We start from the raw sequence: 24,827 nt of genomic DNA, 5'->3' as shown, positions 1-24,827 counted from the left end.
GGGGAGACCTTGATCTGGAGGCGGTGGGAATGGGGGGTGAGCTGGGGGGAAGGGGAGGGGGGCAGGAAGGGAGAGAACAAGGGAATTTGTGGCTGTTATGTAGAACTGAATAGTATTGTAAAATAAAAAAATAAATAGATATTTAATTAAAATAAAATAAAAAATTAATTAAAAATACAAAAAAAAAAAAAGAAATGAGAGGGAAGCTACATCCATGACATCCTAGACAATATAGCCACCTAAACAAGACCTGAACAATGAAAATACCAATAGACATTCTAACTCTAAAAGAGAGTTGTGTTATAACGGCCCCCAAATCCAGCAGGTCCTCCTGGGAATGCAGTTGCCACTCTGGCCAGGTAAGCAAGTATGCCAACTGCAGACCTTCACCTCTCTTTCTGGTCCTCCATCTCAAATCCCCAGGCTCATCCCCACCTCTGCAACAAAACACCTGCTGCAGTCTCCCTTCCTACCCTGTACCCATCTCCAGTGGTTCCTACAGATCTTCCTCTCCAAATCTCTCTCTCCCCACTCTTGTTTTGTTCCAGCACCCAATGCTAGCAAGCACTCATTGGGAATAACAGATGAATCTAGTCATGGAAACCTGCAGGCTAAGAGTAGATCTTCACCCCTGCCTTCATTCTCACAAATTCAATCCCCCAGTCTCACCCACAAATATGCATTAGAACACCCGCTGAGGCATTTCGTTACTCCTGCCCCACCCACCCCACCTCACCCCCACCATTTCCATCAGACCACAGAGATCTTCCCCTCCTAATCTTTCTCCCTCCACTCCTTGCTTTATCCTGTCCCTCAACTCTAGCCCTGTGAACACACAGGCAACTCCGGTCAGGGATGCCAGTAGGCTAACTGTAGATCTTCCCCTCTACCTCCATTCCTCTATGGCCAATACCCAAGTCTCATCCCTAGCTCTCTACCAGGCCTTCTGCCTTGGCTTTTCCTCACTCTATGGCCTCATTACAAGGGGACTAAATAAGTAGATCCAGTTGGAACACCTTTCTTTCTTCCCTGTTGTGAAGTGAGTCCACTGGCCCCCAGCAGATCTGCATACAAAAGTGTTCTGTCCAAATACTAAAAAACATGTTTTACTGGGAACCCTCAGTGCCAACACCCGTAAGAACCCCAGCAGATTTTTCTACCGGCCAACATACAGACACCACACTTTCCTAAGAACCAGAGAGGAAACAGAACAAGGAAAAAAACACCAACCCAACAAAATCAAAACCAGTTATCAGTACCTAGAATTACAGTCTTCCTGATCCCAGTTGCCTAGTCTCCAGCATAAAAACAGTAATGTCTCCATTGCAGCCCAGTAAATCGTACCACAATAGGTTCCAAATATTTTAACATCATTGAAAACAAATAAAAGACCTTAAAACAGCCTTTATGCATATGGTAGATGTCCTTAAAAAGGAAGTAAATGAATGACTTAAAGAAAGCTATAAAAACACAATGAAATAATGGGAAAAAAAGAATAAAACTGTTAAAGACCTGAAAGTTGATTTATAATCAATAAATGAAATACAGACTAGGGGAAATCTGGAAATGAAAAATTTAGGAAATTGAGCAAGAACTACAGGTGCAAGATTCATTAACAGAGTACAAGAGACAAAAGAGAGGATCTCAGGCATTGAAGACATGATAGAAGAAATGGATACATTGGTTAAATAAAATGCTTTACCATAAAGACACATGCTCAGATATGTTCATAGCAGCACTATTTGTAATAGCCAGAACCTGGAAACAACCTAGATGCCCATCAACAGAAGAATGGATGAAAAAAATGTGGTACATATACACAGTGGAGTACTACTCAGCAGAGAAAAACAATGAAAGCATGAAATTTGCAGGCAAATGGATGGAACTAGAAAAAATCATCCTGAGTGAGGTAACCCAAACCCAGAAAGACAGTCATGGTATGTACTCACTCATAAGTGGATTCTAGATATAAAATAAAGAACAATCAGACCACAACCGATAGAACCATGAAGGCTATATATATATAGCCTGTAGGTCCCTAGAATGACTGTGGCTTATAATAAATTTCGGTTTTACTCAATTATTGGAAAAAATAGCCAAATGAATGGAAACACATGAACTATGAACCAAAGACTGAGGGGCCCCCAGCTGGATCAGGCCCTCTGAATAGGTGTGACAGTTGATTGGCTTGATCAGTTTGGGAGTCATCTAGGCAGTGTGACCAAGTCCTGTGCTCATTACATGAGTTGGCTGTTTGAAACCTGGAGCTTATGCAGGGACACTTGGCTCAGGCTGGGAGGAAGGGACTGGACCTGCCTGGACTGAGTCTACCAGGTTGATCACAGTCCTCGGGGGAGGATTTTCCCTGCAGGAGGTGGGAATGGGGGTGGGGTGGGGGTAAGGGGAGGGGATGGGAGGGGGAGAATAGGGGAACCCTTGGCTGATATGGTATTGTACAACTGAATGGTATTGCAAAATAAAATAAATAAAATTTAAAAAAAGAAAATGTTTAATCTAAAAAACACCTAACATGAAAAGACATAATCTAAGATTAATAGGAATAAAGGAAGGTGAAGAAATAGAGGTAGACATAGAAGAAAATTTCCTGTAACTAAAAAAAGAGATGTCTATCAAAGTACACGAAGCACACAGGATATGAAACAGACTGTGCAAGGAAAAATGTCCACACAGCCCATTATAATTAAACACTAAAGACATAGAAAAAAGAAAGAATATTAATTACTTCCAGGGAAATTACCCAAGTAATAAATAAAGGCAGACCTATTAGAATTACATATGACTTCTCAATGGAAACTCTAAGAGCCAGAAGGACATGGACAGATGTGAACAACTGTGTGAGATGACCAGACTTTCACATGAAGAATTCACTCAAATTATCCATGACTCAAGTATTCCTAAAATGAATTTACCATCTCCAGGAACTCACCATCCACTTAGAACACCTTGGAGCATCCTGGCCCTGGGTTCTGAGCTCACAGAGCATCACAGTCAAGCACATGGATCCTGGGAAGATTTCCCACAAAGTCAGTATTTCTACTTCTTAAAACATCCTGACATCTTCAAAGTTGCAAATGAACAATGACTACTTTTAGAATTATCTTTAAGTACCATAAATTATTATTAGACACATAGATAGATTGATATATCCCAAGAACACAGAAGAATGATGGAAGAGGATCCAATACCTCCTGCAGCCCTGTCTCAAAAAAGTTAACAGCAACAACAAAAGATGTAGACATCTCATTTATAGGTGAGCACTCATAGCAAGAAATGGACTCAGTCCTCAAAGGCCCCACCATGTGTGTCTACACATTTGGAAAGCACAGTGCCCCAAAAGCTATAAGGCTGCAGACATGACACCTACCCTCACAACCAAGACAGAGGTGCACCTGCACAAAGCTTCACTTGTTCTTCTGCTATACAGAGATCAATTTAAGTGTCACCTCCAACTGTGACCTTCTCTGTGCCACACTTCAAATAAATCCATGCGTTTCTCACCTACTTCCTTACAGGGAACCACCACAAACCCACCATCTGGGCTGATTCAGGTTCTGTGATCACATCATAAAGTCCAGTGACCATCTAATGTCATGTAACTTTGATGAAAATACCAAACTGAAAGATAACAGGTATAGAGGAAGGAAAAGAAACTCAAATCAAAGACTCAGAAAATGTCTTCAACAAAAGCATAGAAGAAAAATTCTTGACCTAAAGAAGGAGATACCTATAAAGGTACAAGGAGCATCCTGAACACCAAATAGATTAAACCAGAAAAGAATGGCTTCCTGTTGCATAATAATCAAAACACTAAAAATATAGAAGAAAGCATACTAAGCTTCAAATGAAAAGACAAAATAACATATAAAGGCAGACAGACATATCAGAATTATACCCAACTTCTCAATGGAGATTCTAAAAGCTAGAAGGGCCTTGATAGATGGGCCATAGTATCTATAAGACCACAGATAACATCCCAAACTGCTATATGCAGCAAAACATTCAATTACCATAGATAGAGAAAAAATGATAATGGAAAATTTAAACATTAATCTATCTACAAATAAAACCCTACATAAGGTTTTAGAAGGGTGATCAGGAATGGAAGAGTCAAGTGGCCATGGGAAGGGAAGAGAGAATAGTTGGAGAGAATAAGGGAGAAACAGCTAAAATTAGACACATAGATTGATATATCCCAAGAACACAGAAGAATGATGGAAGAGGATCCAATACCTCCTGCAGCCCTGTCTCAAAAAAGTTAACAGCAACAACAAAAGATGTAGACATCTCATTTATAGATGAGCACTCATAGCAAGAAATGGACTCAGTCCTCAAAGGCCCCACCATGTGTGTCTACACATTTGGAAAGCACAGTGCCCCAAAAGCTATAAGGCTGCAAGAAAGTTAGCATGAAAGTCTAATGTAAGAGAAACCTCATAAATTATATACACATATGAACACACTCTAAATGAAATTGACAATTAATGGGGGAGACAGAGACCCAACTGGCCATCTCTTGTCACCAAACTAAGCTTCCAGTACCAGGCTTATGTTATATCCAATTGAGTTGTTGGCCAAAGAGGCTACAGTTGTCAACTTGACCCAAGTTATTGCCAAGACTGTAAGTTGCTCTCAACAAAGTGATAACAAAGCCTCATTGCTGGGGATAACTATACAACTCACTAAACACAGAGATCTTGAGTGGGTGCCATAGGGCCTCTCCCCCATGTCCAGCATCCTGTTACAAGAAGGTACTCTTCGCCCTATCAAAATAGAAACCTAATTACTAAGCCATCCACAAATCCTTTATCTACAATGGTGTACCATCTGCTAGAAATGTTTGGACAATAGTTCCACAAAGCTTGTTGGAGTAACCAACCAATAACTGATCTGCCTTAATTCCCATTCCACAATATGCAACACATACCCATGCCTGCTGGGTGGCCAAGAACCTGAGACCTGATGGCCCAGGGACCTAAGGCAAAGCCAAAATTAAGGTCAAAAGAAAGAGGGAAAAAGAAAGTATGTAGTAATAAAATGACTCCTAATGATATTCTGCTCTCATAAATCAGTGTCTGGTACAAAAATCATCAGAGAAACTTCTTCTTCCAGAGATCAAAACAAATATAGAGACCCATTGCCAGACACTGTGCAGACAGTGAGACACTTTGAAACACTCAGTCCTAAATAGGATGGTTCCATTAAAGGCTTCTCCTCAGAACTCAAGGAACTCCATGGAAGAGGAAGCACAAAGAGTGTAAAAGTCAGAGGGGAAGGACAATACCAAGAAAATAAAGCCCTCTAAATCAGCATGAGCAAAGCTCATATGAACTCGCAGAGACAGAAGCGGCATGCACAGTGCAGGCACAGGTCTACACCATATCGTCTGCCTGTGTGTTATGGCTGCCAGCTTAGTGTTTATATGGAATTTCTGAGTGTGTGGACAAATGGGTCTCTGATTCCTTTGCCTTCTGTTGGGCTCTTCTCCAACTGTTGTTGGTCAGTCCCGTCTGACTTTAAAATGAAAATTGCTGTTTAATCTTTTTTTGTTTGTTTGTTTGTTTGTTTGTTTGTTTGTTTGTTTTTCGAGACAGGGTTTCTCTGTGTAGCTTTGCGCCTTTCCTGGAACTCACTTGGTAGCCCAGGCTGGCCTCAAACTCACAGAGATCCGCCTGCCTCTGCCTCCTGAGTGCTGGGATTAAAGGCGTGCGCCACCACTGCCCGGCTTGTTGTTTAATCTTATTATATTTTATTTTGTTATATTTATGAAATGAATTAATCAATGAATGTAAAAGGTTAACAGTCGGATCAATCCTCATTTCTACCTGCTAAGAAAGGAAAAAAAATCAATTTTCTCTGCTGGAGTAAACCTGGGTACATCAACTACTCTAAGATAGGCCTAATGTCAGTAGTAGTTGATCAACAAAAACAAATGAACCCCCACAGTCTGTTTGTGTGCATTTATTCGGTTACAGTTTGGTGGGATTTTTTTTGTCACTATTCTTGTTGGAGTGATGTATTTTGTTTTCTATGTTTGGGGCTGTTGTTTTATAGAGTTTTTTTTATTCGATTTTTGTGAAAGATCGTGAAGTTGTCTGGGCAGGGAGAAGAAGAGAATCTGGATACACATGGGCAGAGGAGGAATATGATTAAAATATATTTAAATAAGAAAATGTATGTGGGAAAAAAAGACACTTTACTGCCACCTACTGAACATGTCCCATAATAAACATACAAACCATAGTTCTTGAGTAGTTTTCCTCATCTGGCAACATCTACATAGGTTTCTGCCAAGTCCTGGGTGTTAACAGAGAATTCACAAGGATTAAAGGATCTAGGCCATGTTTCCTGTAAATCTGTCCTAACCACAGGCCTCTAATGACAGTGTCTGTCTACTCATTAACTTCACTTTCCCTGTGAGCATCTAGGTTTTCAGGCTATCATAAATGGTCATGGTGAGTGGATCCTCATCCTGCATGCATACAGGACATGCAGACCTCATGCAGGATGAAGAAGATGTCTGGAAAAGCATGGAAGAAGACACTGATCCAACCTAACAGTAAATCTGAAGACACTCCATTGTAAAGATCCTGATCAGGAATCTGAAATCCAGGCTAACACAGAGTGCCTTTACCCTAGGTTTACATTGAAGCAGACAATGGATCTACTCAATCAACCAATTGGAGTTCAAAATCATATGCATCTTAGCGTTAGTTTGCCATGGTTCATTGACTGATTTGATGAATTAATTCCCTGAATATCGTTGCACAAGAAACTGGAGTGTCTGGAGGAGATAGAAATTAGTTACATAATTGGAAATTGGAATTTGACTCTTTTCATTCCTCAACTGAGAATCTCAGGGATTAACAGTTTTGACAACTCACTCCACTGGAATATAGTTCCTCCCTGGTTTCTTCACCATGAGGCTTTTTGATTTCCACAGCTAAACTCTTATCTATACTTTTCATGTATAAAATTTTTGTCAAAATTAAGTCATTGGTTGTCCTTGTCACATTTACAAGCACTACCTTGTAAGAAATCTCTGTTTCTGGAGTTTCTCTTTGACTATGACAAATAAGTAACAGAAAACTCTGATTCAGTCATGTGCAGTGGCTCTTGCTTTTGATCCCAGAACTGGGGAGTCAGAGGCAGCTGGATCTCTGTGAGTTCAAAGCCACCCTGGTCTCCATAGTTAGTTCCAGTATAACCAAAGCTACATAGTGAAACTCTGTCACAGAGAGAGAGAGAGAGAGAGAGAGAGAGAGAGAGAGAGAGAGAGAGAGAGAGAGGGAGGGAGGGGAGGGGAGGGGAGGGAGGGAGGGAGGGGAGAGAGGGAGGGAGGGAGGGAAGGAAGGAAGAAAAATAACTCTGATGCAAAAGCTTCCACATGAGTTTCCACCTTGACATGACAAGCCAATGCAACAGGGAAAATCTGAATTTTTCAGTGTAGGATTGAGAAGTTAGGACAGCTCACCTGTTTCAGGAAAAAGTCTGAGCCCTCACTCTCCTTTCACAGAGACATGCATGTGAGGGCAGAGACTTTCCCTTAGATGTAGGTATAATTAACACCTTGTCTTTTGCCTCCCATATTGAATGGAAATCCCAAAGGATGTGAGACTGGAATCAGCACTCGGGTAGGACGGTTCCATGCCTGAATCTCAAGGGCTGTGATACCTGGTCTGTGGCCATTGAAATATATCCTGGCCTTGTTGGTAGTCTGAATTTAAGTGTCACATTCAAGGGAAAAATGGAGACAAATTTGGAACAGCAACAGAGTTATCATGATGAGAAGGAATGGCTCAGACATCATTTCCAAAGGGATGCTCACTAAGAAGTCCATGCTTCAGGACCAGATTAATCCTGATCACTTCACTAGGGCCAAGAAAGATATGTCAGTGGGAACCTGAGGGATTTGTATGGTGATACATATGGAATATGGAAGGAGGAACTCAATGCTATTTCAGGACCTGATGTATTTTCTGAATTCTATAATACACTCAAGAAGATAAAAGAACTTCATTAGAAGCAACCAAATGAGATCTTTGCAATATTGCTGGAATTTGAGGAGCTCCCAAAGGCTTGGGAGAATCTTAATAAGAAGGGATAAAACTTGGTGGAGTTCACAGATGAAGAAGGATATGGTCATGATCTTGATCTCATTGAGTGCTACCTCAGGTACATTAACCTGAAGGCATCTGAGAAGCTGGATTATATCCCATGCCTGTCTAATATTGACAAGTTATTTCACATTTCTAAAGGAAGGAAAATTGCAGAGTACAAGAGACACCCGGGGATACTGCTGGAATACCTCCAGGATCACACATAAAAAGTGAAGCCCCTTTAATATCAGAATTAGCTCTTTGGGAAGATTCAGATCTACCTTGAGAAGAAGTGGGATAATAGTACCTTTCATGAATGGCTGAAAGAGACAATCAGTGCCTTTTCCCTTGCTGGAGCCTGTCTTGACCTCTCTGAATTTCCTTCCTGGGAGGAGTTGGCTTCCCTGGTCTGGAAAGGTTGAGATCCACACTGTTAGCTTTAGGCCTGAATTGTAGTGGGACCTTAGAAGAGCCAGTTCAGGTTATTCAGCACCAACAGAAAGTTCACTGGAGTTACTCTATACCACTCTTATTGCCAAAAGTCCCAAACCAAAGGGCATAAGAGACACTGAAAGTAACAAAGACATAGCTTTTCTAGAAGCCCAGGTCTATGAATATGTGGAGATTCTTGGAGAACAGTGACAGCTCACTCATGAAAATATACAGCCAAAGCAAGCCAAGACAGGAAAAGAGCAGGAGGAGGAAGAGCAGATCATTGAGAACTGAAGTGAAGATGAAGAGAATGTAGCTGGAGTTTTTTCTCTGCATTCCACCAAGCCCCGACAGTCCAACAGCCCACTTATAAAATAAACACACAGATGCTTATATTATTTAAAAACTATATGGCTGTGGCAGGCTTCTTGCTAACTGTTCTTTTATCTTAAATTAATCCATTTCTATAAATCTATACCTTGTCATGTGGCTCATGGCTTACCAGCATCTTTACATGCTGCTTGTCATGGCAACAATGGCTGGCAGTGTCTCCCCTACTCAGCCTTCCACTTCCCAGAATTCTTCTCTCCTTGTCCCGCCTATACTTCCTGCCTGGGCACTGGCCAATCAGTGTTTTATTTATACAGAACGATATTCACAGCAAGAGAATGAAATCCTTTACAACCCCCCAAATCTGCCCTTAGACTAGGGTGGCAAACCCATCCTCTACTGACTATATAATCTTCATGGACTGAATATCATCTACAGCTGTGAGATGTGTGGAAGCTACACCTACTGAGGTCCAAAGACCTTCCAGGGGCACTTTACTGAATGGTGTCATGCTCATGGGATGAGGTGTTTGGGCATCCCACATGTGACACAGATTGAAGATCCTGTCTCCTTGTCGACAAAGCTGAACCTGCAGCAGGCTTCAGAACAGTGGAAGACTGACAGCTGGGATAAACATGAAGACTCCAGAGGAAACCTTGTGGATAGGAAGGCATACTAGACTCTGAAATGACAAGGACTGCTCTAGTGGTGGGTGGTGCACATGTTTCCTTGAGATCTCCCTCTTCTATTTTTCCCAACTAAAGGCTTGTAATGAGTGAGTGTGTGTGGGGCAAATTTATTTCTTTAACTAAGGGTCTTACTCAATTCCAGAAAGAAGCACTGAGTGCTTGGTAAATGTGCATCACTGTAGTGATGTATTAATGGCATATGTGCATTTCATCTTCTATTTTCTGGGGTTCTGAGGGAAGCGACTTGCCTTGATTTCTAAAGGGAACTCAATGACTTACTATTGATAGGAAAACGTACTCTGGCATGGAGAGCTGTGACTTAGGAGAACCAACACTGGCAAATGAGAGGACACTCAGGGGTCCCATAGCCAGCCCTCTGCTCAGGAGAGAAAGCATCCTTTTTTTTTTCCCCCAGGAATCCCGAAACACCAAAGTAGTTAGTCAGATCAAACATGGCCATCAGGCCAGTACCCAAGAGAGTTTGTGGAGAGCTCTACAAGCCCTAGGTGACTCACTGGGAGTAGCTGACCTTCCTTCTATCCTAGGTTTGTAGTTGACAAGCTGGTAATTGGCTGTTTCCTCCGAATTTTTCTTTTCCATAAAGGGAAGCCTCTCTCCCTCCCACCTCTGCAGCTAAACGTCTTCATAAATTCCACTTCCTTGGCTTCCATTCTTTCTCGGCCATAGACCCTCATCTCACACTTCCGGTTCTGTCTTAATGCATCAGACATTAATGCTCAGGGGAGAAAATTTACCTGATTTCATATAAGGTACCAGAGTAGTATTTATGAATGCTCTTCCCAAGCAGGTAGTAATGCCCCTCCTGCCTTCCTCTGGACAATATGATGGTAACTACCTTCCTTTCAGGCTAGTGTGAAGGTCAGCCAGTTCAATGGCACAGAAGGAGTGTGCTCTGGTTTATAACTCTGGGGATTAAGAAAGTGTGCTGCTTAGGCATCTTCTTTTTCTCCATTCTTCCCTCCACATTCTGACATTAACTCCAAAACAGTCTTCACCTGAGCTGTTTCTGTCACTGTTCCTGAGGATTGACACAGTTTTGGCTCAGTGAAGACTTGAGACATTGTCTATACTCTCAAACCATCCACGTAGCACATTGTCCCAAGCTCCCAAACACGTCATCCTATTCCTCTCGACACTACAGATCTCAGGTCCTCAAACTCCACCATGCTAAATCCATCCTTAGGCTGTTCTTCCTGCAATATCATACATAATTCCTTCCTGGTATTTACAGCCAGCAGGACTAAACTCTCTTCCCACAAGTACATATCTCCCTATAAGACAAACATTCCAGGACACAAGCTGTGTCTAACACACACACACACATACACACACACACACACACACACACACACACACACACACACACCAGCTTCGTTCGCTAAAATACCAGTGCCTCTCCCAGTTGCCTCTAGCATCTCATAATCTCCATATAAAATTCTCAAGGAACACATTTCTAAAAGTGAGGAAAAAAGAGAGACTTAGTATTGTAGTAAAAGATTGAATTGTAGTGATAATTTTGGATAATATACATCAAGAATAAAATAGCTTCTTAAGAACAAAAATATAAACTCATCAGCGATTATAACATAATGAAGATTTATTAAGCACTGGAGAGGTGGCTTAGTTGAAAAGGGCACTTATTGCTCTTGCACAGGACCAGAGATGGGTCCCACCACATATATCATGGCTCAGAACCACCAGTAACTCCAGTCCTAGGAGATCCAATGTCCTCTTCTGAACACCACAGGAACCAGGAACATATATGATGAACGTACACAGCATATGAAAGCATTCAGGGAAAATACTCAAGACACGTCAAGATTATAAAATTAATATATGAAGACATATTGACCCACATAAAAGCAAACATGTACTGGCACACATTCAGGTACACACACAGAACCACATGGTAGTGTAGACCCTTCTGACAACTTTAACGTTGCACAAAGCATCCAGATAGCACATCAGTAAGGAAGCAGCAGACATAAGCAACACTGCAGATCAAATGCACCAAATTATGAAAGAAACTTCCAACCCACAATGAACACACAGCACTCTCCAGGACAGATCACTGCAAGTCAGAGAGCAGGTCTCAGCATTAGGAAGATGAGCTCAGAGCTAGAATCAGCTCAGACCACAGTGGGAGGAAACTCACATTAAATGAAAGGAGAAATGGGACCTCTCATAGCTTCATAGGAATTAAACAGCACATTTTCAACAACCGGTGGGAGAGGGAAAGAATGAAATAAAATCAGGTCAGTGAGGAGGTGATCCAACAAGAGAGGGTGAGGGATAATTGGAAGGTTGGGAATATGGGCGCAAAGAAAACATAATATACACAGGTATTAAATTTTTAAACACTTAAAAATGTAACCCCCTGACTTGGTGTGTCAGCTCACAGCTTTACTCCTAGTACTTTGAAAGCAGAGGCAGAAAGATCTCTGAGAATTCCAGAACTGCCTGGTTTACATAACCAGCTCTAGCACAGACAGGGATACACAGAGAAAGCCTGTCTGAAAACAATAACAAAAATAATTAAACCCATGAATGTAAGAAATAGATAACAATGGAAAAACTAAAAGTAATACCAGAAATGGAAAAACCACAAAATAGAGCTGGGGTGTGACTCAGGGATAGAATAAGTTTTTAGGATACTAGAAGCCCTCCATCATTCCCTAGCACCAAAAGTAAAGGGGAATAAAATACTTCAACTGAGCTCTTTTTCTCTTTAACTAGGTATCCAAGCAGACACTAACATGCAGATCTTCGCCAAGGCCATGAATGACAAGACCATCACACGCTAGGTATATCCCAGTCAAACCATTTCAAATGTCATGTTAAATTCCAAGCCTGGGAAGGCATCCCACCTAACCAGCACAACTGATATTTGCAGCCCAGCACACGGAAGGTGGCTGCATCAAGGCCAACCACCTCATCCAGAAAGATTCTGCCCTGCTCCTGGAACTGCACCTTCATGGTGGCATCATACAGCCATCCCTTCATCAGCTTGTCTATGAGTACAACGACAACAAGATCATACAGTGCTGCCCACGATTCCTGCTCACACCTGCACCCTTGTGTGCTCAACTGCCACAAGAGGAAGGGTGGCCACATGAACAAACTGAGCCTCAAAAATGTCAAATAAAACTATGGCTTTGCTTGCTCTGGGATCCCCTGGAAACCAGTGAATTTTTGCTTTTCTGAAGGAGAAAGAAAAAGGAAAGTGGAGATGGTAAGGGTTGGACTAGTGAGTTGCCTCAGTGTACACATGCCTGCAGACAAGTCTTAAGTCCTGACTCTGATCCACAGAATCCATACTATGCAAAGAGAAAACTGTCTTGTGAACTTTCCTCTGAACTCCATACCTGTGTTGTGGCATATGCACACACACACACATAATCACACACATATACTGAAAGAAAATGAATAAATACATTAATGTAATTTAAAAGTTGTAATGGAAAGAACAAACATTGAAAAAAGAGAAATAGTGATGCACATTTGCAACTCATCACTTAAGTATGTGAGGAAGAGGATTATAAATTTCATTCCATGAATATGTACACAGCAATACTTTTTTAAAGAACCCTTCTAAACTTTTGAACAGGAGGATATATCCCACATACATATGTGAAAAGAAACAAATCAAATTCACATTTAAATTTGTATTTGTTGGCAATCTTATCAAAAGCAATCTACAGACCAAATGCAATCCCTATCAAAATCCCAACACAATTCTTCACAGACCTGGAAAGAACAATACTCAACTTCATATGGAAAAACAAAAAAACCAAGATAGCTAAAAGAATCCTGCACAACAAAGCCACCTCTGGAGGCATCACTATCCCTGACCTCAAGCTCTACTATAGAGCTATAGTAATAAAAAAAAAACAGCTTGGTTTTGGCATAAATGCTGACACGTGGATCAATGGAATCGAATTGAAGACCCTGACATTAACCCACACACCTATGAACACCTGATTTTTGACAAAGTAGCCAAAACTGTATCATGGAAAAAAGGAAGCATCTTTAACAAATGGTGCTGGCATAACTGGACATCAACATGTAGAAGATTGCAAATAGATCCATATCTATCGCCATGCACAAAACTCAAGTCTAAGTGGATCAAAGACCTCAATATAAAACCAGTTACATTGAACCTGATAGAAAAGAAAGTAGGAAATAGTCTTGAATGTATTGGCACAGGATAACACCAGTAGCATAGACACTGAAAGCAGCAATTAATAAATGGGATCTCCTGAAACTGAGAAGCTTCTGTAAGGTAAAGAACACAGTAAATAAGACAAAATGGCAGCCTACAGAATGGGAAAAGATTTTCACCAACCCCACATCTGTGAGAGGGCTGATCTCCAAAATATATAAAGAACTCAAGAAACTAGACATCAAAATAATAAAGAATCCCATTTAAAAATGGGCTATAGAGCTAAACAGAGAATTCTCAAAGGAAGAATTTCAAATGGTTGGAAGACATTTAAGGAATTGTTCAGCATCGTTAGTCATCAGGGAGCTGCATATCAAAATGACTCTGAAATACCATCTTACACCTGTCAGAATGGCTAAGATCAAAAGCACCACAGACAGCTTATGTTGGAGAGGATATGGAGCAAGGAAAACACTCTTCCACCATTGGTGGGAGTGCAAATTTTGGAAATCAGTGTGGCAGTTCCTCAGAAAACTGGAAATCAGTCTTCCTCAAGACCCAGTTATATCACTCTTGGGAATGTTCAATCATACCACAGGGATATATGCTCAACTATGTTCATAGCAGCATTATTCATATTAGCCAGAACCTGGAAACAACCTAGATGCCCCTCAGCTGAAGACTGATTAAGAAAATGTGGTACATATACACAATGGAGTACTACTCAGCAGAGAAAAACAATGACATCATGAGGTTTGTAGGCAAATGGATGGAACTAGAAAATAGTATCCTGAGTGAGGTCACTCAGACTCAGAAGGACAAACATGGTATGTACCCACTCATAAGTGGATACTAGCTGTAGAACAAAATATATCCAGACAACAACCCACAACTCTAGAGAAGCTAGCTAACAAGGAAGACCCAAAGAGGGACACATGGATAACCCTGGAAAGGAGAAACAGATGAGATCTCCATGAGTAAACTGGGGATGAGGGGTGGGCAATGGAGGGTAGGGAATAGGTGATGAGAACATAAATGAATGGGATGGTTGAGCTGGAACAGGGATGGAGTGGGAAAGCAATGAAAGAGATACCAAGATAGATACCATGATAAAATACCATATTATGGGGATGGAGAAACCTGGTGCTAGGGAAGTTGCCAGAAATCCCCAAGCATGACCCCAGCTTGGACTACTAGAAATAGTGGAAAGGGTGCCTGAACTGAACTGGCTTACCCCAGTGATCAGACCACTGAATACCTTAACTGTCATCACAGAGCTTTATTCCAATGACTGATGGAAGCAGATGCAGAGATCCACAGCCAAACACCAGGCAGAGCTCCAGGAGTCCAGTCAAAGAGAGATAAGAGAGATTCTATGAGCAATTGTATCAAGATCATGATGGGGAAACCTGCAGAGACTACCAAACCAAACTAGTGGGAACTCATGAAAGTTGGATCAATGGCTGTGGAGCCTGTGTGGGACTGGACTAGGCCCTCTACTTGGAGAGACAGTGGTGTTGCTTGATCTGCTTGGGGTGCCCTCTGGCTGTAGGATCAGAATCCATCCCTGGTGTATGAGGGGTTTTTTTGGAGCCCACTGCCTATGATGGGCAACTTCACCTTGGTGCTGTAGCCTTGAGGCAGGGGGAAGGGCTTAGACTTGCCTCTAGTGGATGTGTCTCTCCATCTTGCCTTCTTGGGGGTGGGAATTAGGGGGTAGGTTGGGAGGATGAGGCTGGAGAGGTGGGAGGAGAGAAGAGGGGGATCTTTGATTGATATATAAAATGAATGAAAAAAATTCTTAATAGAAAAAAAGACTATAAATAATTTTTAAAAAGAAAAAAAAGAGAGTTATGCAAGCCCTAGATGACTCTGGGGAAGCCGACTTCCCTCCTTGCCTGGGCTTGTGATTTCTAACTGGCAATTTCCTTACCTTCTGACTTCCTCATTTCTGGCACAGGAAGTACCTCCTACTCCCTCCTCTTCTTCCATACTTCCTGACTCTCTTTTCCTTCTGCTACTTTACTATCTGGGCCAAAGTTTCTAGTTTTTACAATGCAGATCCTGTCTCAATGCCCTCAGCACTAATGCTCAGGGGAGCAAATAATCTGGCTACTCTGTAAGATACAAGAATATCATTTGCTGACTTTCAAACTGAAGATGGTATTAATCTATATCCACCCCTGTTTAGGTACAGCAAAGGCTGTGCCTTGTCTTCAGGGTTAGTGTGAGAATCAACTAGTTCAGTGGCATGGGAGGATTCATATATAGTTTCTTATTTCAGAGCATTTGAATCAGGGTGGGAGAGTGCAATGGTTAGTTTTTGTCATCTTGAGGCAGACTAAAGTCCTTGGGAAATAGGGGACCTCACCTGAGGATGTACTTTGATCAAATTACATGTTAGTCATGTCTGTGGGCACTTTCTTGATTGATGATTCTAAGAAATGTCAGAACCTGATGCTACCCTCTCAGAGGACAACGCATGAAAGCAAAGTTTGAGACTCCTGACATGGTGGTCACTTGCATGTGAGCAGAATGTAGTTTGCTGATTTAGGTATAGGAGGTGGGTCTATAATTGCACAGATACTGGGCATCTTTGCTGGATCCATCCAGTCCTTTCTCTTCTGGTTCACTTTGGTGTTGCTCATTGCTCCTCGAACAGCTTCATGTAGAAGTGTCTGAAGTGTTACTAAGTATTGGTAATGGTTGAAGTTAGGACAACTATTTGTTCCCTGAGGCAGAGACAATAGATTCTGCTCATGCTTCAATTAGCAACCTGTTCCCTTCACCATATTGCATGATTTCCTGTAAACTAGTGTTGTGCACAGAGAAGAAAGGACCTTAGAGAGTCTGGGCTGGGGGGTGTCATGTAGCATGCCAGTTCCTTGTACGTCTCCCTTGACCTCCAATGTAGTAACTATCAGAGTATCAATTTCTAGATTTATTTTAGGCATCATGTTTCTGGACAAGGACATATCTCCTCCCTCCATGGGCCTACAAGATTCAGATAAAAGTCTGACAGGACCAGGTAACATTTTCTATGAGGAGAGAGTGAGGTGGTGTATTGATGGCATGGACAAGTGTAGTCTCCTAAGACCTGCTCAGCTGGTAGTTCTGGTGGCACATTCTTCTAAACTCAGCACTTCTGAGGCAGGGGATGATGGATATATGTGAAATTAAGAACAACCAGGTCTTCATTATGAGTTCCAGGACAGCCAGGGCTCTGCAGAAAGACCTTGTCTTGAAAAAACCAAAAACACAACAACAACAACAACAAAGGATCTGCTTAGGTAGAGAGAGAACTTGAGTACAGGCTACCTAATTAACTGGACATTCAGGTCTACAGAATGGTACTTGTAACCTAATCCATGCTGTAAATACAGCATCACCTAATTGTAAATCAAGAAAAAGAAATTAGATGAAACAAATTATAAGCTAAAACCTCCCATGAACATAGCTGCAAAAATCTACAAAAATATCATTCCTGAAACCTGTAGAGACAGTCCTGAAGAGCAAGTAATCTGTGGCACCATATTCATGAGACTTTGCTAAGTATTCTATAATATTAACAGCGTGAAAAACATTTACTAAATGTGAGTTCTTCAGATGATATCCTGCTGTTAGCCATGAGAATGTATTATAAAATGAAAAGTACACCTCCTGAAAAAGTAGAATTTATCCATTCATGTAAATCCCACCCAACATTGAAAATACGTGGTATTGATGATAGTAACAAGGTTAAAATTAAAAACATACACAATGGAGGCATTTTTTGATGAAGACTCAATATTTGTCAGTGTCCCACAGCCATTTATCATGCTCAGTCACAGGAAATTTGACACAGGGGACCTCCTGAGTCAGACTAATTAATGTACCAAAATACCAATGTTAGTGTCATACTAAATGGTGAAAAAGCAGAAATTTTGCATTAAGTCTTGAAGAAATTAAGAGTTATCTCTCTTCACACATTTTCAGCTTTGTACTTGAAGACTTAGCTAATACAGAAACAGAAGTATAGGATGAGAAAAGAGACAGAGAGAGAGTGAGTGTGAGAGAGAGAGAGAAATAAGTAGCACTGTCATTATTTGAACATAATTTGATTGTCTATGTAGAAATTATGAATCGTAGAATAAGTCTTTCTAGTAAGGTGAATCTGGGATGATTGATCTGCAAGCCAATTGCTTTTTCATATATGAGAAATAGACAGTGGAAAATGAAACGAAAAACACACCAATTTCATTCAAGACTCAACACCATCACACCTGTGATACTACTTTGCTGTTGTGAAGGTTTCTTTGATGGGATTATTTACAGTGGTTAGCAATTGCTACAAATCAGAAATTTGTGCTAAGAAAACACTTTCAATGTACTGCCCACACTGTCTTGCCAGCTAGTCTTTATTCTACCAGTGTGGTAACATTGGCTTCATATTTCAAGAGAAACTCCATGAAGAACATGTGTTGAAGTCTGAAAGGATGGAGGGTCACAACGAGAGTTTTGAGACATCATAGGCACAGTGACTTTGAATTCTGGGCTCTGACTTTACTTGTCTATTTTGTTATTGAGGCACATTCTTTATTTCTAGTTCAACAGAGAGATGCTTCTACCATAGAGAATGTGGCAATTTATTAAAAATGGAAAATGACACATGGAGGGGAATGTACAAAAATGAGGATGGAAGCCTGGTAGATGGGACAGGATATTCCCTCACTATATAGATCAATAAAGGAGTTGGTTCAGTCAGCAAACACACACAGTAGGTGGAGGGATATAAACTCACTTGCTGAGGAAGGATCTCATCACACCCAAGGTTACCTCTGCACCCAAATCACATTCGCTCCCTGGACATTCTCTCACTAGTTCCTCAGTGTAAGAACTGGATTTTCTTACAGAATTCTTGGGATCATCACATTTATTTCCCAGGCTCTGGAACCTTGAGAGATGTAGTTCTTTCTTCTCTGATTACTTCTCAGTTGCGTGGTGGGCCTGCCTTCGGCTGCCCCAAGCCTCAAAGACCAGGATCCCAAGGACTATGAGGATCATGGCAGCAAACCCCATCCTGATGAGATTCTCCACTGTGTGATCCTGGTTCTTTGAGGCTGTGGTTGTGGACAAAGAAGTTACAGAGGATACTGATGGTCAAAATTTCCTCAAGATAACTACATGTTCCCAAGATAAATAAATGTCTACCCAGGTCCCCTGCCTTACTATGACAAAACCTGGAGCCTCTGTTTCCAGTGTTATGACTTTAAATTCTCTTTGTTCAACTGTGTTGGGTTTAGGCATGTTCTGGGATGCACTGAAAATCTCAACTGATTCTAAGAACAGAAGAAGAGAAATAGGATGTGTGCATGCTTAAGAGAGCTGGGTGTTTCTTCTGCATTCTACTTTCTCATTTATTGTAAATACCAATAATTCTTATTCTAAAAGCTCATGAAGTCTTGAATGAATCTTTTCACTGTTATAGATGGGCTCCCTCTCTTACTCTTTTTTTAAAAAAATACATTTACTTATTTGTTTGTTTGTTTATGTTACATCCCAGATGCAGTTAAAATTCTCTTCCCAGTCACTCCTCCCCAATACCTCTGTCCCCACCCTTGAATCCACTGCTTCTCTTTCCTGTTTAGGAAAGGGCAGGTCTCCCATGAGTATCAACAACATATGGTATATAGTTAAGGTAAGACTGAATACCTCCCCATGTATTAAGGTGGGGTAAAGTACCAAGTATGAGGAGTAGGGTCCCCACAGCCAGTAAAAGATTCAGAGACAGTCCTTGTTCCCACTAGGAGTTCTTATTAGATTCTTCAGGACCACTCTGAAAACAGTAAATTCAGAGTAGAAAGAATTGACAAGACATTCCAGGCACTGACCCCTGAGTCATGACACTGAGCAGCCACAGGGCCATTCTGAATGTGGTGTCTCTGTTTAGCTCAGAAGAGGTTGTGTGAACAACATTCTCAGTTTGGGATGGTTTCCTAAATGATTTTTTTCTGAATGTTTGTTCTCTTGTCCCACTTAGACCTTCCATCTCTCCTGTGATCTGAGACTTTCCCTGATCTGTTCAGAGTATCCAGGGACCACCCAGGGCTGGTCAAGGAGAAAAAACTTACAGTCTCTCAGAAATGATATATGGTTTATGCTAAGACTGAGAACCTGTCTTGTTAATAAACTTTCCCTGATGTTTCTCCCCACATCAGACCAAGAAATTTCTCTATGTCCAGTTCAGGTAGGAGATCATCCTTCTGATGTAGATTGTCCTACATCTCTTTCCTTTCACATATCATGTGGGAAATGCAGGATAAAGGTGTGAGGCAGAGTGTTTGCAGTCCTGGCTCTCACAATAAGATGTGAAGTGTGTGTGTGTGTGTGTGTGTGTGTGTGTGTGTGTGTGTGTGTGTGTGTGTGTGAAGGAATGAGTATATTATTGCATATCTCTGGGCTTTCACCTAATATTTTCCCCAAAGGCATGGCTAACCCACACTAAGTATTGATTCCCAAGACTGACATATCTAACCCTTACTTTTGTCCTCTTTACAAATAATAGTTATTGAGACAAACAGAACAGTTGTATTGTGAGTAGAGAGAGGTTCAGCTCTTCCATCACTTTTGGAGACTCAAGAATCAATGGTGGATTGATGAGCACACCAAGTGCAGGCAGAAGACATTCTTAGCTGTCTCTCTTCAAAAGTACAGTTTCAGTATGAACCCATACAGTCTCAGTTCCTCAATTTCACCCTGAAGAGAAATGTTGAAGACTTCACAAAGCAATAGGTTTTGACTGAGAATGCTGGATTTTATTTTGCTTAATGTGATCATTGTTATGTTCAGGTTCTTATGACAACTTCTATTTGGTAGTGTTGAGCTATGGATGTGGATCTGTTTTGAACAGAAGGAAAATATAGCAGGATTTGTACTTATTCCGCCAAGGATACCTCCTCCCATAGATACACTGTGGGTCCTAGATACACTGAGAGCAAGGGTCTGAGAATACTGGTAAGTGGAGGGTGATGAGCAAAGGTTGTTACTGGATTGGATTCTGCCTAGTCTCTTATATCTGTCTGTGGCCTCCCCAAGATGCTCTTTTAGACTATCTCAAACATTTCTGAGTTCTATAAGCAGGGACTGTTATGAGCATTCCTAGAAATATCCATGTTGGCCTCCACCATCATGAGGGTGAATATCCTTCTGGATGACCCTCTGCAGCATTTGGAACTCACTCCTAGCCAATAATTGTAAATGTATAATGCTGATATGCCCTTTATCTCAGAAAGGTCTGTATCCCCTCACCTTGGACGATGAGCTCCATATGGCCACTGGCACCTGACAACAGGTACAGAGATGAGTTGATTTATTCATAGCACCTGCAGGTGCCCCTGATAATGTAGGTCACAGAACTCATGAAGAATATTAGAACCAACCCCATGATCTAGAGGGAGGGGTCCAGAATGCCCTGGCATGGCCCTGTGCTTCACCCTTGCCCATGTCGCCACAGCTGTGGGACAGCCCCACTGCAGAATCAGGTGCTAGAAGATTCTTTGTTCAAGAGAAGCCAAGGCCAGAACTGAAAGAAACTTAACGGTGTGGGCCTCAAACTTCCATTTATAAACAGAAGAGCAGTTTTCTGGAAACAGAAGGATTTGTCCAGTTCTGCATCTCTAGAAGCAACTATATTAAGGCTATAACTAGCTACTGTCCAGCAGGGCCCCACATTCCAATAGGGTCTTTACATAGCCTCCCTGGGTCTGACTCCATGCAGCTGAGATGTTTGCTCTCAGTTCCTTTAGCAGCAGGATGGGGAGGTGAGTGTCTGGGTTTCGTGTTCTTCATGTCATCCATCTGGCCCATCCTCCAGGCTGAGCCTAAATATCTCTGGATGCCAGCTTCTGTAGCACAAACTAATCCCTGGGTTTCTGAACTCTCCATTGTGATCTCTGTTCACTCCCACATGCATAAGCTGAAGTGACAGAGAAATGAGAACTTTTCTGGGCTAACAGCCAGAGGCTCCATGAGTATGCAGCATACTCCCTGCACTGAAGTGCCTGATACTCACCATCTGTTGGCATGGGCCTTGAGGGTGACAGGCTTGATACTCCAATGGATCCTAGGGATAAAAACCAAAGGAAGGATAGGAGGTAAAAATCCAGGGAACTGCCTCTGCTAACTTTTCAATACCTACCATGAAACTTCTCCCATGATCCTCATGGTGTCTACCCCAAACATAGATTTCAATAAAAGGTGGAGAGGACATTACTTGAGAGACCCCTGTTGGCATCCTCTTCTCTGGCAGGGAAATCGCCTTCTGACTAACCTTCCTCCTGTCCCCTTAATCCCATCGAAGTCAAGGGCTCTCCTAGGTTTTGGATTGTAAGTCACTCTGAGAGTTCAGGGTCACCTCACCTGAGACCATGAGCTCCACAGGGACACTGGCTTGTGTCAGCAGGTAGAGAGATGAGTCTTGAGAACCATAGCACCTGTAGGTGCCTGAGAGGTCAGAGGTCACAGCACTCACGGAGAATTCTGCCTGGAACTCCCAGATTTGAAATGTTGATTTTAGTTGCTGGGGTTGTTGGGCTGCTCCCTCCTTGGACAGAATGAAAGTGTCCACCTTGTATGGTGACTGACACAGCAGAGTCACGTTGTCTCCAGAGTGTACTGTGGAGTTAGGCTTCACTGAGAGGGAAGGACTGAAGGGACGCTGTCCTAAAGAGAAGAAGGATGGTGAGAGGCTGCCTTCAATGTTCTGAGCTGACACCTCACCTGGGTCTGCCCTGAGCACCTGGGACTCTGTCTCTCTTCTCTGCCTGAGCCCCTCTCCTGCTTGTCTATGTATCTGATTCTGCCTAAGATCCCTGTCCCTCATCCCAGCCATCATCTCCTTAACTCTCCCATGAGAGCCCAAGCACAGGTTAGGTACCTGAGGGAATCTATTTATCCCCTCACCTGTGATCAGGATGTCCAGGGGGTCACTGGAGTCTGACCACTCTGAGGAGAGGTTGTGTGCACCATAGCATCTGTATTGGCCTCCAGTAGAGATGTTCACAGGACCCAGTGTGAAACTGGCCATGGAGAGGCCAGCCTGGGTCCACTGGCCATCATGCTGTGTGAGGTCAGCTCCCCCCAATTTTTACAGTGCAAATCTGTCATAGTTGATGTCAGAAAAACACTGCAGGGTGAGGCTCTTCCCAGGGTCCAGGATATGGCCTTGGTGAGTCAGCAAGGACGGCTTCTTGGACAGACCTAGAGGGAAGGTGTCAGGCTAGTGATTGAGGAGCTGATTTTTATCAAACACTTATCCCCTCCCATCCTTCCCTGCACACATCACTGCTTCTCCCCAGGAGTGGGGCTCTGGCTCAGCCACCAGGCTCTTCCTCAACCTCTCTCTACCTACAACTACCCAGTGGGACAGATTGGTCAATGGTGTGGCTGACTCACCTGAGATGTGTATTTCCAGGGGTCCACTGGGTACTGACCACCAGTGTGGGGCATGCTTGTAGTAATCGTAGCATCTGAATGTCCCTCTGTGGTCTGGTGTTACATGATCAATAGAGAATAAAGCTTGGTACTGCATAATACTGTATATAAACTGTGAGTTCATGGAGCTGAGGAACTTCTGGTCATCCTTGCTGAGAACGAGTTTATCATATCCCTCCTTGGAGACACACTTGAGAATGACGTTCCCTTCTGAGGTCACCCCAGGGCTGGGCAAGGCTGTCAGGCTGGGTTTATTATAGTAGTAGATTCCTAGGAGAGAAGGAGACAGCCTGTTTTATGGACTCACACAGCCACAGTGTTCTCCAGGGCTAGGCTGTGGGAGGGGAATACTCCTGAGAGCAGATCCTGGGGCTGAGACCCTGATTGTCCCCTCACCTGTCACCACAATCTCCAGGGTGTCACTGGGCTCTGACCAGCCAGCTGAGCTGTAACAGTAACAGTGATATTGTCCCCCATGTTGCTGTGTCACAGAAGGGATGGAGAACTTGGCTTTGTTCTCAGGCTTCTCTGGGGTCTGTGTGTCCAAGGGTTTCTGTCTTCCCTCTTTATGCAGAACACATATTTCTGCATCCAGGCTCCCCTGACACCAGATGGTCACGGCATTTGTGTAAGTGACCACAGAGCCTGGCTCAGCCTTGATGGTGGGTTTGGGGAGGGCCCCTGCAAGGAAGTAGGAAAGAAGTTGTGTCTGCCTGAAAGTGGTAGAAAGAAAATCACAGTTATGGATGGCACTTTTTTCTTTTTAATCTATTCTTCTCTCATTTAATACATCCTGACAGCAGCCTTCCTATATCCCCTCTCCCTGAAATCCACTGCTCCTTTGTTTCCCTTTAGAAAAGAGCAGACCCATAGCAATTTGTAACCAATCTCTAACAAAGAAAACTTCTATAATCCATTTTTTTTGGAATGTGGGTGTAGTGTTCCAGGTTACTTCCTGCAGATGGAGGGCACCGAATTCTTATGGGGATCCTGAGAAAATTAAGAATTATAATCAAGTCCTGACTGGAATAGTCTGTGATGCTGTATTCTATGAGCCAGTTGCCTTGAAGCCGCTCTGGATGTTGGATCATCTGGTCCATGGTGCCATCAGAGACCTTTCAGAGGGTCTTGGATGATCAACCATATCAGCCTGGAAGCAATCCACATGTGGTGATATTTTATTTGTGCTGAAATGTGATTTTATTTTTATGTTAATAAATAAAGTTGCCTGGGGGTCAGAACTAATAGCAAGCCATAGCAGAAGTCTGGCAGTGGTAGCACATACCCTTATTCCGATCACATGGCATGCAGAGTCTCTGTGTTCAAGGACATAGCCAGCTTGGAGACACATGCCTTTAATCTCAATACCAACAACAGAGACCTGGAGGTCTGTATAAACAGGCAGTGACGAGGAGGTCATGTGGTTGGGTTTAGAAACAATGAGAACTCAAAACAGAATAAAAATACAGACACACAGGCAGTAGGCCTCTTTTCTCAGGGGAAGGACGACAGTGGCTGGTAAGCTAAGGGCTACTCTCTAGTGCTCTGACCTCTTGGGCTTTTAATTCGGTATTTGGCTCTGTGTTTCTTTTTAAAAAAGACCGT

At 42.4% G+C, this 24,827-nt stretch overlaps 2 pseudogenes across 1 annotated transcript; one reads left to right on the top strand and one right to left on the bottom strand.

The window, feature by feature from the left end:
- Positions 1 to 7,765: 7,765 nt before the first annotated feature.
- Positions 7,766 to 9,585, top strand: LOC102903710 (splicing factor 3A subunit 3-like; annotated as a pseudogene).
- A 9,060-nt stretch (positions 9,586 to 18,645) lies between these two features.
- Positions 18,646 to 24,529, bottom strand: LOC102904944 (paired immunoglobulin-like receptor B; annotated as a pseudogene). Its single transcript, XR_013045956.1, has 8 exons — positions 24,508 to 24,529; positions 23,619 to 23,903; positions 23,184 to 23,492; positions 22,692 to 22,988; positions 22,149 to 22,451; positions 21,802 to 21,852; positions 21,039 to 21,071; positions 18,646 to 18,850 (listed from the first exon to the last, which is right to left on the bottom strand). The product of XR_013045956.1 is annotated as a paired immunoglobulin-like receptor B (transcript).
- Between the last annotated feature and the right edge of the window lie 298 nt (positions 24,530 to 24,827).

Source organism: Peromyscus maniculatus, chromosome 1, assembly GCF_049852395.1.
Source record: "Peromyscus maniculatus bairdii isolate BWxNUB_F1_BW_parent chromosome 1, HU_Pman_BW_mat_3.1, whole genome shotgun sequence".
Lineage (NCBI taxonomy): Eukaryota > Metazoa > Chordata > Mammalia > Rodentia > Cricetidae > Peromyscus > Peromyscus maniculatus.
Note: the sequence above shows the minus strand (reverse complement) of the source record. Positions and strands in the feature narration are given on the sequence as shown.